This window comes from Myotis brandtii, unplaced genomic scaffold (assembly GCF_000412655.1).
Source record: "Myotis brandtii unplaced genomic scaffold, ASM41265v1 scaffold121, whole genome shotgun sequence".
NCBI lineage: Eukaryota > Metazoa > Chordata > Mammalia > Chiroptera > Vespertilionidae > Myotis > Myotis brandtii.
In genome coordinates, this window is record NW_005354212.1 from 971,342 (window position 1) to 979,366 (window position 8,025).

Here is an 8,025-nt window from a genome sequence, read left to right on the forward strand (position 1 = left end):
GGTGATCGGAAAGCTGGGCCGCCGGCAAGGCGGCACCCCCGGGACCCAGAAGCCGCCTTGCCTGTGGCCTGTGATCCTGATCGGAAAGCCGGGCGGAGGCAAGGCGGCCCCCTGGAACCCAGGAACCCATAGGCGAGGTCTGCAGACGAAGCAGCGATCAAGCTATGAGGGGGAGGATGGGGGGCGGAACGAGCTACAGGAGCAGCTCTGGCCAGAGACTGAAGCCTCCCACCGGAGCGAGGAGCAAAGACTGAAGGCTCCAGCCACAGCGAAGACTGTGTCCAGAGCGAAGATGGAAGGCGGTGGCCAAGTAAAGGTCTGGGTCCCGGGTGCCAGAGGAAAACTGGTGCCAGCAGCCAGGGGAAGGGAAAGCCTATTGCATGAACCTTTTCGTGCAACAGGCCTCTAGCTTTTTTATAAAGTGCTTAACACTGTATCCAATGCAAGCTCCACTTTAATTGAGCTGGGTTTGTTTTCTGCATGGGTTGAGAGTACACTGTGGTATCCATTTGCTAAGAACTTTGAAAATATCAGTTCAAAAAAATGTTAGCCTTTCTCCACTATACTAGTAATATGGAAGGTATTTTTCATCCTGAGAAGATCAAACTTAAATCTGCAAATGAATGACTTGGAGCATAAACTAATGAATCTGTGAGGATAGCTGACAAATTGCTAGACTGCAGGCTAGAAAGCTACTTAACAAGAAACTGCTGCGAGTCCTTGCTGAGTCAACTTATCAGAACCTTAAAAAATGAAAAAGCCTAAAGACCACCTTTCTGAACTTGTAATAGCAAAGCCTTATTACCAGAATATGTGTGTGCTCTTTGTTTTACTGTGAGTTTGAGGACCAATGCTCTGCAGAAGGCGAGGCAATCACTCTCTGTCAGTAGACTAAGGGATAGGCAGCCTTCCTAAATCCTACCTCCAGGTTGAAGTTGACAGAAAAGTCTGTAGAAAAGTTCCCATTTTATCTGGGGAGCTGCAGCAATTCAAGAGAATATAATAGTTTTCAGTATGAATTTACAGCACAGCAGCCGTCAGAGATAGATAACTTGGTAGGGGTCCAGCAAGTTCAGCTATTCTGAATTTCTAGGGTGTTAGAAAACTATGAGCAAGACAAGCACAGATGTTGTTTCTTAGGTGACTTATGCTGACAGAATTTGCTTTCTTATTCCCAGTGTTGAATCAGAAAAAGGGCATTTACAGCAGAGTGGGAAAAAAATCAAAATAACTCCAGAGTCAATAAACTTAAAAGCTTTCATTTCAGACTTGGATGTTATGGTGCATAAAAAAGCATAGTTTCTTTGAAGATTAATATGGCATATGAATACTATGTGGAGATGCTTTTGCATATGTGAAGCAAATGTTTCCATGAAAACAAATCTAGGGGACTAAAGTAAACTTCTCTTCATATTGTTTAAAGTAAAAACAAACAAACAAAAAACAAACAAAATCAACAAAAGCGAATACTGCATTTATTCAGGGCTGCTTTCCTTTGCTACAGCAGACTTTTGATTTAAACTGTTGGGCTCTAAAATGAGCTAACTGTTTTAAGCAGATAATCGCCAAGATTATGGGAAACATACCTCCTTCCCCCCCCAAAGTGAACACATTTAGTGATTTTAATTGTACAACAAGACTAAAAACAGACTTCAGTTTTGCTTACTTAGACCCCTATCTTCCCTCCCTTTAAAAAACATTTCTACAAACTCAGCTCTCAAAAGAACTGCTCTGATAGTTGCTGGGATGGAATTGCACCAATGGTCTTGAGCAAGGTCACAGATTTCATTCGCATAAAATGGTTAGGTTGAGTCAATATTTACCAAGGAATATACTCCAGAGGATGTTTCCCCTCCTTACTCCTCAAGTTTAGTTTATTTTCTATAATATGGTACTGATTCTTAGAAGCTGATTACAGAAAAAAATTAATATTAATTAAATGACTCATGCTAATTAATCAATGCTTTACTGAAAAAACAACACCAATCTTTAAAGGGGTTGACAAAATAGTGAATTTTTGTTATTATTAGAATTGGCTGAAGGAAAATAAAAACCAGGGAGAAGTTGTATAATTTCCTTTAGGTAAATGCTTTTCCTTATAAGTATGGTACTGGCATGTCTTGTATTTCTAATATACACTACTTTAATTCTTGTAAGAAATACAATCTCTTACCGTTTGAAATTGTGAGGCGGTGATACCAAGAACTGCATCAAAAGTCCCCTGCATAGCATTTTATCTTAGCAGTTAAAGACTAGAAAAGTTATAAGGGCAAGATTAATAATTTATAACCGTAAGCATGGAAGGAATCCAGAGGAACATGGAGAATTCAAATTTGAGAGGAAAATGAAAAGCAGCACTCAGATGGCTTTAAACAAATATACATATGAATGTGCAGCCACTCTGTCCTCTCTCATCTTGAGTTCTGTCATGGTCAATATTTATTTTTTAAACTGTGTGACCAAGTCATGGACCATCCCCTTTTCAGGAATAATATAGAGGGCAACACAATGGATGAACTAAGTTATCATATGTTTTATAGCATCTTATGACAACAAATTGAGATGACAATAAAATCGATCCTATCTATAATAATAAAATGTAATGTGCTAATTAGATCGGACGTCTTCTGGTCGTCATTCCAGATGTCCTTCCTGACCAAGCTGGGGCCGGAGGGAAGCCAGCCCGGGTCCTGGGTGCCTGCAGGTGGCGGGAGGAGGGAAGCCCAGGTCTTTTTCTTGCATCGGGCCTCTTAGTTGACAATAAAAGGATAACATGTGAGTTGAGTATATGCAGATATTGAGACATTCAAAGACTGTGGCATATAAAAAGTAAGCACCACATTTTCCTAGAAAATCAGTATTCTGTGTATACTTGTTAAAATACATATATAAACATATAAAGTAAAATAATTATTTTACAAATTTGAATATACCCAGGAGTTTTAATGTGATTTTCTAAAAGATTTGTAATTTCAGTTTTTTTTCTCTGAATAAGGGCATTTTAAAAATTGACCATAATTACTCTTTTTCAAAAAGTTCTAGATGAAAGAAGGTGAAGGGATTAGCCAAATAACTTGTATGCATAACCCAAGGGCAGACAACAGTGTAGTAATGGCCAGAGGGAAGGGGGGGTAAAGACAAGGGTGGATGGGCAAAGGGGGGTGATGGGGATATCTCTAAAGTATAAACAATAAAAATAAAGTCCAAAAAAATTTGTAAAGAAATTGGGGCTTTTTTAGAAAAACATATGACTTAAATGACTTGAGATAATATAAAAATCCCAAAGTAACCTCTATACTAAAAGACAGTAAGAAAGCTGTGAAATTGTTCAGAATCACCTTTAGCGCAGGAAATTCCACATATATGTTCATTCTTACCTTCCATAATCAAACATCTTTTTGTCATTTTGAATTTTCTGGCATTAAAAGTATTGTCTTTGTCAAATTGCCCTTTGAACAATGACTAACACATATGAGATTAGTAATGTAAGGAATTGTTAGGGACAAATATTACATGAAATAAGATGTAAAGATTCAGAACAAAATATTAGTCAATCAAATATAAGAATTTATGAAATTTCTAAGTTAAACACAGATAGGAGAGTTGACACTTGGATTTGATTATCATCTGTAGTCTCTTTTCAGAAGGTCTCCACTGTGATATAGAGAAGGAATAATGACTGTGTAATATCTTATTAGAGATGTGTATGCTTTCATATGCCTGTTGACCTTATGTTCACCTTCTTTGGAGAAACCAAACCTCTTATCTGAGGTTTGGTTTCCAAACCTTAATTCAGGCCATGGATCATGAAAACATCTCTGAAGCCCTTCATCTTCTAGGCTAACTTAGCTTAGTTATCTTCAACCCAAACTCACGAAAATGCTCCATTGCACATGCCATCTACTTTCTCCATCGTCATAGAAATGCCCACACCTGAGACATGACATCAACATCACAATAAAAACAAAGGCTTATCTATGGCAGCTACACATTTCATATTCCCACCAACAGTACCCAAGGGTTCTAATATCTTTGCATCTTTACATCCACACTTGTTACTGACTGTGTTTTTTGTTTTTGAAATAATGCCCATTCTAGCAACTGTGAGGTGATATCTCATTGTGATTTTGATTTACATTTCCATGATAATTAGAGATGTGTATCCTTTCATATGCCTGCTGACCTTATGTTTATCTCCTTAGGAGAAACATCTATTCTAGTTCTTTGACCATTTTTTAATTAGGTTAGTTGGTTTTCTGTTCTTGAGTTGATAGAGTCCCTTATATATTTTGTAAATTAGCCTCTTATTAGATATATGGCTTGCAGATATTTTCTCCCATTCTATAGGATGGTTTTTTACTCTATTGACCACTCTATTGCCTTTACTCCATAGAGGATTTTAGTTTGATATTGTACCACTTTCTATTTTTTTTCTCTTTCTTTTTTTTTAAAATATATTTTTTATTTATTTTATACAGACAGGAAGGGAGAGGGATAGAGAGTTAGAAACATCGATGAGAGAGAAACATCGATCAGCTGCCTCCTGCACACTCCCCACTGGGTATGTGCCTGCAACCAAGGTACATGCCCTTGACCGGAACCGAACCTGGGACCCTTGAGTCCGCAAGCCGATGCTCTATCCGCTGAGCAAAACCGGTTAGGGCTCTCTTTCTTTTTTATTTTTGTATTTTGTTAATCCTCACATGAGGAACCCAAGGATATATTTCCATCAATTTTTAGAGAGTGGAAGAGAAGGAGGTTGGGGGAGGGGAGGAGAGAGAGAGAGAGAGAGAGAGAGAGAGAGAGAGAGGCATCATTATGAGAGATCCACATGAATTGGTTGCCCACACATGCCCCAACCTGGGGGGCGAGGGAGGATTTGAATTCAAAACCCTGAGAACCAGTAGTGCTGTTACTTGAAAGTAGGAGAAGGTAGATATTGTAGGTTAAGTAGAAAGAGCAAAGTTGCCCTTCCTCATGCTTTTGTTCACTTCAGGCCAACAGATTGGATGACACACAATAGCCCGCTAGCATTTGTAAGGTGATCTTTCCTCAGTCTGCTGATTCAAAAGCTAATTTATTCCAGACACACCCACAAAGACACACTTATCCTATACAATATAGAGGCAATATGCAAATTGACCCTCACTCCATAAGCTGTCACAAGATGGCTGCGCCCACAGCAGAGGCGGGGTTCCTGTAATGAGCCTTAATGAGTGATCAGCAGGGACCTGAGGCTGCATGGCACTGGGCCAGGGAGGGGGACCTGAGGCTGCACCCCCCTGCCTTGAGGGGCTTTATGGGAGACCTCAGGCCATGCCCCTTGCCCCAGAGCCAAGCTAGTGGACCTTAGGCCACACCCCCCACCCCAGCGCCAGGCTGGGGGACCTGAGGCCATGTCCCCAGCCCAGTGGGGCTTGAAGGGGACCTCAGGCCATGCCCCCCGTGTGGCGGGGCTTGACAGGAGACCTCAGGCCATGCCCCCCGCCCCGGCACCGGGATGAGGAATCTGAGGGTGCACCTGGGGACCTGAGGCTGCGCCCCCTGCCCAGCACCAGGCCGGGGGACCTGATGCTGTGTTCTCCCACCTGGTGGGGCTTGATGGGGGCCCTGAGGCTGTGCCCCCCACCCAGTGGGGCTTGACAGGGGTGGGGCTGGCTGGGTCTGGGTCTCTTGCGATTTCGAGGTGTATGCAGGTGGGCATGGACTTGACTCTGGGTTCTGTGGCGTGCCCCAGACTCTGACAGGAGGAAGATTTTCATATACATTTTACTAATTTTCTTTAATCTCTAACACTTCTATTATAGAGAAAGGGCACATAGCAATATTAAAATATTTCCTGTAATTAATTCCCTTTTAATTTGCACCAATTTCATGCACCGGGCCACTAGTTATGAATGTTTTCCTAGATATCTGGGCATCCCTTAGCCCAATCAAATTGATACATAAAGTTAACTATCTCAGTTTTCTCTAGGAGTTTTATAGTTTCTTAAGCAAGACTTAAGTCTATGTTTAAGTCTTCAATATGTTTTGAATGAATTTTTGTGAATAGTGTAAGATAAGGAGTCTGATTCCATTATTTTACATGTCAGTATCCAAGTTTCCCAATAATAGTTATTAAAGAGACCATCCTTTCCCCATTTGTAGTCTTGGCACTCTTATCCAAGATCATTTGACCATATATACATGGGTTTATTTCTGGGTTCTCTATGTTATTCCATCGGTCTATATATCTATCTTTTTTTTCAGATGTACCTTTATTTTGAAAGTATTACAGATGCCCCTCCGCCCCTCTTGATCCCCGTTCATTCCACTCCCTGTCTTCCCCTCCCCAGGCTCTTTCTGCACTACTGTCTGTCAATGGGCTATGCATATGGGCATATAAATTCATTGGTTAATCTCTTTTTGGCTCCCCACCTTCTTCCCTCTGAAATATGTCAGTCTGTTGCATACTTCAATGTCTCTGGATCTTTTTTGTTCATCCATTATTTTTTAAAAATATATTTTTATTGATTTTTAGACAGGGAGAGAAAGAGAGAGGAATAGAGAGATAGAAACATGACTAGAAAGATACATCATCTATAGGCTGCCTCCTGCATGGCCCCTACTTGGGATTGAGCCTGAAATCCAGGCATGTGCCATGACCTGGAATCAAACTAGTGACCTCTTGTTTCAAGGGTCGATGCTCAACCACTGAACCACACCGGCCTGGCACATCGGTTTATTTTGTTTGTTAGATTTCACATATCAGTGAGATCATGTGATACTTCTCTTTCTCTGACTGGCTTATTTTGATTAGCATAGTACTCTCCAGGTCCCTCCATGATATCTCAAAGGGTAAGAGATCCTTTTTTTTTAATATAATCTATCTTTATATAGTGAGATACTATTTTGATTACGGTAGTTTTGTATAATGTTTTGAGTCAGGAATACAGAATGGAGGTTCCTTAAAAAATTAAAAATAGAATAGAACTAATAAAAGATACAGTAATTTCACTTCTGGGTATTTTTCCAAAATTATTAAAAACAGAATCTTGAGGAGGTTTTTGCATATCCATGTTCACAATAATCAAGAGGTAGAATCAATTTAAATGTTTACCAATAGATGAATGAAAAAAGAAACTGTGACATATGCATAGAATGAAATACTATTCAGCTGAATGTAATCCAGTCATATTCTACAACATAGAAAAACTTTGACAATATTATGCTATGTGAACTAAGCTAGTCACAGAAGAACAAATACTCCATAATTGCACTTGTATGCTGTATCTGAAGTAGTCAGACTCAGAGAAGCAGAAAGTCAAATGCTGGAGTTCCTGTTCAAAGAGTATAGAGTTTTAGTCAGGCAAGATAAAATCATCTAGAGATCTGCTGTGCCACATTGCATATATAGTTAGCAATACTGTACGCTATACTTAAAAATTTGTTAAGTGGTAACAGTTCATATTATGTATTTGTTATTTTTACCTTATTATATATAAAAAAAGAAAGGCTTATTTGATACAGTCTTACATTTCAGAAAGTAGGTGAGCCAAAGAGCAAGAGTGATCGGCTGGTGAAAGCAAAGAGAAATAAACAGTTGGGATTGAATAATAGGGCTTATTGATTATATATAAATATCTGAAAATCTGTGCTATTATAGCATATTAATAACTAGTTAGAAAGTAGAATGAAAAATGTAAAAAGCATCTCCTTCACACCAAAAAACATAAAATACCTTAGGACAAATGTACCAAAAAATGTATAATAATATGTATAATAACTATACAAAAATCCCTACAAAACTTTCCTGAAGGAATTGAATAAATGGAGGTGGATATCTGAAAATCTGTGCTATTATAGCATATTAATAACTAGTTAGAAAGTAGAATGAAAAATGTAAAAAGCATCTCCTTCACACCAAAAAACATAAAATACCTTAGGACAAATGTACCAAAAAATGTATAATAATATGTATAATAACTATACAAAAATCCCTACAAAACTTTCCTGAAGGAATTGAATAAATGGAGGTGGATATAT